Source organism: Pungitius pungitius, chromosome 2, assembly GCF_949316345.1.
Source record: "Pungitius pungitius chromosome 2, fPunPun2.1, whole genome shotgun sequence".
Taxonomy (NCBI): Eukaryota; Metazoa; Chordata; class Actinopteri; order Perciformes; family Gasterosteidae; genus Pungitius; species Pungitius pungitius.
Window position 1 is genome coordinate 5,370,612 of NC_084901.1, and position 8,987 is coordinate 5,379,598.

Below are 8,987 nucleotides of genomic sequence, written 5' to 3' on the forward strand. Positions count from 1 at the left end.
CGAGCAGCCCACTATTCCAAATTTGGTAGCCGGATAATTCAGTTAAAACAACTCCTTGTTTGGGATTCATCTGTGACTGTTTTCACCTGGGCTGAGGCACGATCTCTAATCTCCAACTCGAAGCTTGTTTAACAAGAAAGAGATCTGCATCGCAACCTCCCCCCCCCACCCCTCCCCTCCCCTCCTGAGGACTCAACGCTGTGGAGTGATGCAGCAGAGTGAGGCGCCGAATTGCTCAGCGCTCCAAATTTAGCCCAAAGTCACCACCGGCGGGGGGGTCGACTTCGTGGTGAGGTAGCTACCTACTGTGTGGCAACGCAGCAGCTTAGCATAAGGGAGTGGGGGGGGGGCTCAGATACAGCGCGTTGCCATGTTGCATCACAGAATCACCAACAGGGAGGAGATGCGCTTACAGAGTGGTGCCATTTGCCTTATGTCACAAACCCCGGGGAGCGTCTGCTCTGTTATCTCAGGGGCGCAGGCGTGTGATGTCACAAGTCATTCACAGTGCACTGCGTGCCTGAGATTCATCTGCGCACGCACACACACACACACACACACACCCCCACCCACCCCAGGCTCCTGTATATTGCCTCAACTAATGGAAGTGGCACCTAAGACTTTTCTTACTGTTTTCTCTCATAACTCCTGTGCAGATTTGCTTATGCCATTACACGATTTGTATAATAATATATTACTTACAGGTTTTTAACGTCACCGGATATTATCCCTATTTTGCATTTAATGATCAGGAGGTGATGCATTTAACCAACTACTGCTGAATACAAACTGCATCTGCAATATGCATATTAGTTATTTTGGTTATGCCACGTGGTTTCTGTTTTTTTTGTCGTTCCATTTGTGTTTTTCTTTTTTCACGGTGACAGCAGCTAGGGGGTGTTAGATGTGTTGCTCTCTCTCTCTCTCTCTGCCAAACAGGGTAAAAAGCGTCGAACATCGAACATGCATCACGTGGTAAGGTGTGCGACATTATAACGCTAGATAACGTCAGGTGAACTTAATTATCACAGATGTGCTGCATGATGCGGTGTTTGCAAAAACATAACTTCCACTTTTTTGTCGCAAATAACATCGTGAATATTTAAAACTGAATTTGTTATCAGTCATAACCCTCGCAGAGTATTTATTAATTCCATTATTTAAGCCTTTTAATTGTTGTTTTTTTACTTGCGTGCAGATGAGAATCTTACATGTGCAACAAAAAAAAGAAAAGAAAAGGATTAAAAAAATAACGTGCAGGTCGTGAAGTGAGGGCTCCACTGCTGCCTGTTGAACTCTTTTAAAAAAAATTTAAAAAAACCGGCGACGTGCAGCAAACTTCGCCCGCAGGCGGGACGAGACGCGAGCGACAACCGCCCCACGGTCGGTGCACAGCGGCATGATGAAAAAATATATATATATATAAAACCCCGACTAAAAGTAAAACACATTCAAGAAAAAGGAACAATGCACCGTTACCTTTCACATGGGCGCGAGCCGTTATTGGCACCCGTGGATACCCGGAGGTGCGAAGTTGATTTAAAAGCCCGTTACCGAGGAGGGTCCGCACCGATGTCCGTGTTAGTGCGTCACATTAAAGCCACAGTTGGTTGCCGAAACCCCGCACGGGGTGGGTGGGGGGGTTGGGGCGAGGTGGGGTTTGGGGAAATGTATATATTTACAAGAACATAACGTAGCAACAAAGCTTATTCTTTTAAAATGACTAAAGTCCCCAAGCGGCGTGGCGGCGGGAGCGGTACGTGCAGAGAGCTGCAGCCGACAGACGGACACCTCCCACCGGGGGGGCAAAGGAGCCAAGTTCGCTCGCTGGTTTTGTTCGCGGCGGCTCCGGTACTCCGGCTCCGGTCTCCCCTGGGTCGTCCGCGTCCGGGGGGGTTGGGGGGGGGGGCGTGCAAACTGCAACCGGAAAAAAAAGGAAATAAAAGAAACAACCCCTCACACTCTCCTCCAAAAAAAGACAAGAGTTTCAGCCAAAGGTGCTTTATCCTCGTCCTCCTCGCCCCCGTTTTGTTCTTTTCTCGGCTTATGCGGTGCAAGTAAATCCGCGCTGTGATCCACGGTTCTTCCCACCTCCCCTTCCCCGTGTTTTCAAGCCATCGGACCCGCGGCTCCGTCGGCTCTCTGCTCTTCTCTGGCGATGACTCGACAACGCGACGGCAGGGCACTTCACGCGGACGTGTCGCGTCAAGCGTGCCGCTGCTAACCCGGAGGATACAGGAAAAGGGGGTGGGGGTTGGCCCTTCCAAAATAAAACGCGAATACGATTTAGTGTCTGAAGCACACGCGACAGCTGTGTGTTAGTGAGGGACGGCGAGTGGAAGTCTTGTTATGTAGAAGTACATAGTATACTCATTATGTAGGCTGCCCTATTTAAGAATAGTGTGTGTGATAGTTTAGGAAAATATGTGATGTTGCAGTTGGTCTTTATCTGCCATAATCCATCATCATTTATTTTTTTATGGTATTTTGTATTTTTAATCTGAATCTGGAGAAAAAGCTTTTGATATAATGGTATAATAGTATAACGGTCATCTCTGATTTGCAGGGAAATTATGAATGAAGTAGCATTAAATAGAATGACTTGATTAAAGTACCTCATATTAAAGTACAGTACTGTGAGTAAATGTACTTTCCGCCCATTGGAAGTGACTATGATGTAATCACATTATAGCCACCCAAGTGTGTTCAATCTACTAAACAGAATAGTGCTATTGTTCAATACATAATCACTTTTTAGGCCACATGATCCAAGTATAACCTTCAGCAGCTCTCACGCTATTTACTCGTGCCACACCTCTTGTTTGTCCTCTGTTATTATTATCTCATTGAGGACAGAAGAAATCGCAGTGCATCTGTTTGATCCGACAGAGTTCCAGCTGTGCCCCTGCTGTGTCCCACTAACAACAGGAGAGAAAACATTGCTCGCCTGTTTTTCTCTGGTTTGTCACAACATTTGTGGGCTTTCAAACATTTACTTGTATGTGTTTAAAAAAAATGATGATTTTACTTTTATTCTTTTGCTACATTGATTACTTGAAAAAAGAAACTGCAAGTATTTAATTACCGGGTAGGGACTTTCTTGTTTAAAATATTTGGAAATAGATAGATTTCGCTATTTATACATATAAAGATGATACAAGTCATGGATACAGTCGGGTCAAAGTCAACTTGGCTTTTTGGAGATGAAATAGCACTTGCATTTTTTTTTGTTTCTTATTCTTCTGAGTTTGTATCCTTATGGTTGAAATGCACTTATTGTAAGTCGCTTTGGATAAAAGAATCAGCTAAATGACATGTAATGTAATGGAGAAGTGGCTGTTTTATTTTGACAATAATTATTTTATGTTGAAAGATCAAACCGGAAGCACTACGGTTAATTCTGGTTATCTCGACATCATTTGCTTTAAACTCGAATCCTGTATCCTGAGTTTCCACTCAACAGCCGCAGTGTCACGTTTGAGTCATCCATAGTCAACCTTTTGTGATTGATGCTTATTGTCCCTCATGGGTCCATTCAGTCTCTCCCTGTGTGTGTGTGTGTGTGTGTGTGTGTGTGTGTGTGTGTGTGTGTGTGTGTGTCTGTGTGTGTGCCTGCCTGTGTGGGGCCTTCACTTGCTCTCCCTCTCTGCAGCACCCATCATCACTTTTACTGTGAGAAAAGCTTATGACTCCTAAAATGAACAATGATATTCGGACAATATTCATTAGAATGACATCCCAAAAATGTTGTTTAGACTACATATGTATGTTTTACTCTAGTTTATTAAGCATTGGTGCAGTTTTCTGCAGGAGGGAATAACCCGAAATATATCATTTATGTTCATTTTCTCTTGTTTTTTGTGTAAAAGTTTAAGTCAGAGCACATCGGATCCTCCCAAACCGTTTGGTCTGTTTAATAGCTCTACACACCGTGATATTGAGCTGCAGCGCCTGTGGCTGCGATTATCAGACCAGGATAATGGTTTTAACCTGCTCGTACATGTACGTCCACATCCTAAAACAGGAGGATGGAGTCCCTATATTCACACTATTGTTTATTTTTCTCTGCGGGACTTCCCGTACGCCTGTGACTGCGGGGGTCCAAACAATTTAACACCAACGCCCTTGAAATTGAAAACACACCACAGGAGGAATCCTCTGATCGGAGCACAACATCCTCTCACTGACGTCACTGTGAATAAATAAAATCAACAAAGAATCACCACTCTGAGACTCATTCGCGTCCTATTGTGCAAAAAAAAAAAAAAACCCTGCATCTTCAGAAACACGCTTCGCGCTTCCGACGTCCGATGTTTCGTGCAAATGTTCTTTTGACGCGCCGTCCTTTCAACTCTGGCCGCCGGGCTGTAAAAACCACGTCTTATCAAAACATGGCCTTTATCTAAGCTTCCACTGTTAACCGCGGGTATCAAATTGCTCATTATTGCCGCTACGCAATCAGCAAACACTCCCTGGAGTGGTAAAAGAGCCGCCGCGCCTGTTGTGCGTAGCGCCTGAAGGCCGCGAGACAATATTGTGAAGGCGACACTTTAACTGACTTCATGCTAAGCTAAGCTAACCCGACCCCGCGGGTGTGGCCGGTTGAAAACACGTGTCCTCTGTTGAAGCCCGTTGAACCGGTCCTTCTGCGTTTTGACATCCTCGACTCCTTAAAGGACAGATTCGTGCGCCCCGACGGAGCAGGACACATCCGTCGGGATCACGCTTTGCGGGTGAAAAAATGCTAATCTTTTAGCCGCCTCGGGAATGAGCTTGAGTCATTGGCTTATGTCTTTGAACAATCTGGGACGAAACCAAAGCCTTTGTACAACAAGTCACTTTGGATGTCAATGCAATGCCTGAAATGCATATTTTATCTACAGCTTTTTGGAAGTCATTTGGAAGTTGTCAACGGCGAAAGGACGTTTGTGTTGAAGGAAGCAACATGGCCGCCTATGGCAAAATGATTTAAACAGCTGGATTTCATTAACGTAGTGTGAGTGTGACAACATAAGCTTTCACTCACTGACTTGGAAGGCTTTGAGCAATAAATCAAAAGGGACTTTTCAACCCCCCGCTCCCACTTTTTGTCACCTGGTTTCATCTTTCTCTTCCAGAAAACTTCACTGTAATCAAACTCCACCTCGCTGTGCCGCCACCCGCCCTACAACTCTGTGTTGGATTTTTTTTAGGATTTCTAAAGAAATTGTGTTTGCCTGAAAAACAGGATGCCAATCAAGCTTTTCTTTCTATTTCATGAAAGTGGTGCGGAAATAAAAACCAAACCCTTTAACCCTTTGTTGACCAGCCTCGCTGAGAATGTGGCTTTTTGAACAAGCCACAGCAGGTTGGAGAACTTGTCAAAACTCAGCTCAGGCAAACTTTATCCCTCCCTCTCCGTCTCTCACCTGTTTAAATGTTCTTAGGCCTCACGAGAGCATCAAAAGCCCAGTTTTACAGTGACAGTCATACGGCAAAACCCAGATTGTCCTTCATGTCATGCATCTTTCAACACGCACATGCTTCTTTGCTTGCGTGGTCTTCCTTATCTCCGCTGGTCATGTGTCACACAACTTCCACGCTACAGAAAGCAGTCAACGTGGAAATCAATGAATCCACCTCTGAATCTGATTAAAAGGAGTCAATACATCACACACACACACACACAGTACCAGGACGGGGGGAGAGATTCGGCAGATGAGGGCAACGCAGTATCAATCTCACTTCTAAGTATTTTCCCTTCTTCCATTATGTGACAACTTCACTGCGGCCAAATCACTTGAATTATGACTGCCAGTAACTGTGTGTGTGTGTGTGTGTGCGCGCTGCCCTTATGTAAGCGGGTGTTTCTGTGTGTCAGAGGTTCTCGTGTTGCAACAGTGAACCTGTCACTTCCCTTCTGTGCGACGCTGCGCTCCGGGCGCTCTGGGGAGTGTGTGCATCTTGAAAGAAGACTCGTGACGGTGATGCAGGATTCGATCCGCCTCGCGTGTTCAGAGGCCGTGCGAACGCACATGGGACACGTACGTGTGTTTTCCTGATTGTTGTGGCCTTGTGCAGTGTGGGGGATCAGCGGCGCAGCACTGTACATGCAGCAGTACGCGCTTCCACCAGATAGTGTCGCTAAAGACTCCTAGGGAGGGGGGGGGGGGGGGGGGGTTAACACTTTCCTCTTGATCATCTGATTCTCCACTCGCTCATGTTCCTTATTTGCTCTGCAGTACCATATTTCTCCCTAATAGGAGAAACAGTCCAAATTGGAGGCAGTTCACTTGAATGAGGTCTTTCGGAGGTTAAATATGACACGTTGGTTTGTACCACGTGTAACTGCATGAGAAGGGAATGCCTGAGGAGGGGAGGAGAAGCACAAATGTGATTAGAAATCGAGATTAAACTAAAGAGAAAAACAAGATCTTGTCCTGTCGGAAGCGCCTTTTTATTTTGGCCATGTTTCAAACTTGTTTTAATGAAGTTTAACGTTATAGCTTGCCTGTGGGACAAAAAGAATTCACAAATGAGAGCTCTCTGTTGTTTTTACCCCCTGAAAATGCCCCGTGGGTGGGTGGGGGGGGGGGGGGGGGGGGCTGGGTATATTTAGACAGCTGAAGTGCTTAAAAAAATATTAATTTTTTTTTGCCAATACCTTATGGTTTAGAGATTTCTCCCATAAAACTCACACCCTTTCTTCAAGGAAAATAACTAAAAAAAACATGTGTGTGTCTGTCTGTACTAATGTGTGTGTGTGTGTGTGTGTGTGTGTGTGTGTGTGTGGTACTTATACAAAGCCACATTGTCCAAAGCCCGATTGCCATCACAGTCTTGAAATGTAGTTAATAGGGTAATAAAATAGGCCACATTTTTAAGTAAGCAGCTGTTTCCTCCAATACAGCTAAATGGGGTTTGAATAAATGTGCAGAATGTTTTAAATGGAAGATAACACTAGCAGGTGGGTCAACAAGTGGCTTAAGGAAACAGTGCAGATGGGCATTCACCAGGTGGATAGAAACCACTTCATGATAGAATGACTATTTGAGAATGTCTCAACAAATGATGGGAGAACACACTTTTTTTTCTTGAAATCCAATTTCCTGTTTCCCAGGAAAATAACTTGTGTTTTCCGGGGGAAAATTATCTTAGAGCCACAAGAAAACATGTGTGTGTGTGTGTGTGTTTGTATTTAATGCGTAGAAGAATATTAATGCTGAATAGGAGTCATTTTGAGTGCAACAAAAGCAGTTACCAGGTGAAAAACGATTTATTTCTTGCTTTGTGCATGTTCCATTACATTTCTTTGCCTATCAAAGCTCTCCCACGGTGACGGAATCGTTCAAATTTAAACACCCGGCCTCTATGAAGTGCTGCGCTGCAGATCTCTTCTTGTTAACTATTTGAATGGGTGCAGCTGGGGTCGAGGGAAAAAACACACATTTAAAATGAATCCCTCGTTGACCCATTTTCCCCTCACAGGAGTCCTGATTTTCTCGTGCTTCGTATCAGAACCTTAAAGGCACAGTGTGCGGGATTCGGTGGCACCTGGCGGCGCTGTGCTTACAGACTGCAGCAGATTCTGTTCTGACATCGTTCCTCCAGGCGCCCCCGGTGCTTGAAGAATATGTTGGGATCCACGAAAGGGTGTTGACGTGCCACACGCCAAGGCCCAACCCCGACGCGCCACATAAAAGACCCTCAGGGGCCCATCTGACGTCAGCTGGTAAACGGTTGCATGTGAGAGGCGGGAATAGTACGAACACTTCTCGTGTCTCCCTCTTCCTCCAGGATTTTGTCTTATCTGTTTACACTTTTTTTTTTAGTCCAAGCCGCTTAAAAAAAGCAATAAAGAAAGACATTGTTGAGGTTTTAAAAATATCGCCCACGTTTGCACTCGGTCTGGTTTCCTTTTTTCATTTGTGATTCTCTTCAGACCTTTTCTCCACCCCCCCCCCCATTGCCCTGCTCCCCCTGCTGTTTGCATGTGAACTACTTGGCCAGCGACAATGTGTGTTCACACGTGACACGTTTGGTGTGATAGTGTTATCTCCTGGTATCAGCTGGTATCAGACGCTTTCATGTACGCTTTGCAGTGGGTTACCTGTTGAGTGTGTGTGTGTGTGGCTTGTGTGTGTCTGTTTGTGTTGGCATCATTGTGGGATAAAAAAAACAAAACGAATCCTAAAGAGCATAAAAGGCCTTTTTTGATATTTACCCAGAATGAGAGACAGGCACTGTGGGGTTAATGGCCGTTACTGCCTGGTACCGCTGCAGCCCTAGCTGTGTGTTTGTGTGTTTGTTTGTGTGTGCGAGAGTGAGAGTGAGAGAGAGAGAGAGAGAGAGGACAACAGAGACACAGAGTGACAGTCCCAGCCGGTATCGTGACACAGGGTCACGCGTCGCTACAGCTGATTGTTATAAGTCCGTTTGGGAAAAGCTCCGTGCAAGACAGAGAGTCTCATTCGGAAACGAGGTGCGGGTGTGAAACAGAGAGACATAATTATGTAAAACAAAGCAGGAAGCAGAAAGGGAAATCTGCAAATGGCAAAAAGTTTACCAGAGGCCAAAAGTGACCCAACTCTGTGACTAGTTTGTGACTAAAACAAGCTTGTGGCTTGACAAAGTTGTCGTCAGATGTCAGGCGTGCAAAAACCAAAAATGTAACTTGCCAACAAAATACTAAGTCAAGTATCAAGAAATTGTGCACAGTCGGTGTTTTAATATCTCACGGTCAAGTGGCAGGCTCACTTGGTGCTGCTCCGAGGCACGAACCTTAATAAAGCTCTCACTCAGGCCCTGATATTAATAGCCTCCACACACAAAGGAACGTTACCGGCCTTTCGCTCATGAGCCAAAAACAAAAAGCCTGCGTCGCAGGTCTTGCGAGCGTTTCGCAACGCCGCGAAACCCTCGCTCACGGTCGGGCAGAAGTGCTGCAAGACGAGCAGAGAGCTCGCACTCGCAGATCGCCGACGGCGTTACTTTTTCAAAGGCCGAGA

General features: G+C 45.5%; 1 protein-coding gene across 11 annotated transcripts in view; it reads right to left on the minus strand.

Moving 5' to 3' along the window:
- wnk1b (WNK lysine deficient protein kinase 1b) overlaps window positions 1-2,199 on the minus strand; it is a 59,871-nt gene extending 57,672 nt beyond the window's left edge. For 6 of the 11 annotated variants that reach the window (XM_037462653.2, XM_037462652.2, XM_037462651.2 and 3 more), the window contains exon 1: window positions 1,480-2,198. The gene's annotated coding sequence lies outside the window, so the exon portion shown is untranslated. Of the gene's footprint in view, window positions 1-1,479 lie in introns of all 11 variants that reach the window. The other 5 variants (XM_037462650.2, XM_037462655.2, XM_037462656.2 and 2 more) reach the window with 3 other exon arrangements.
- Window positions 2,200-8,987: the final 6,788 nt, after the last annotated feature.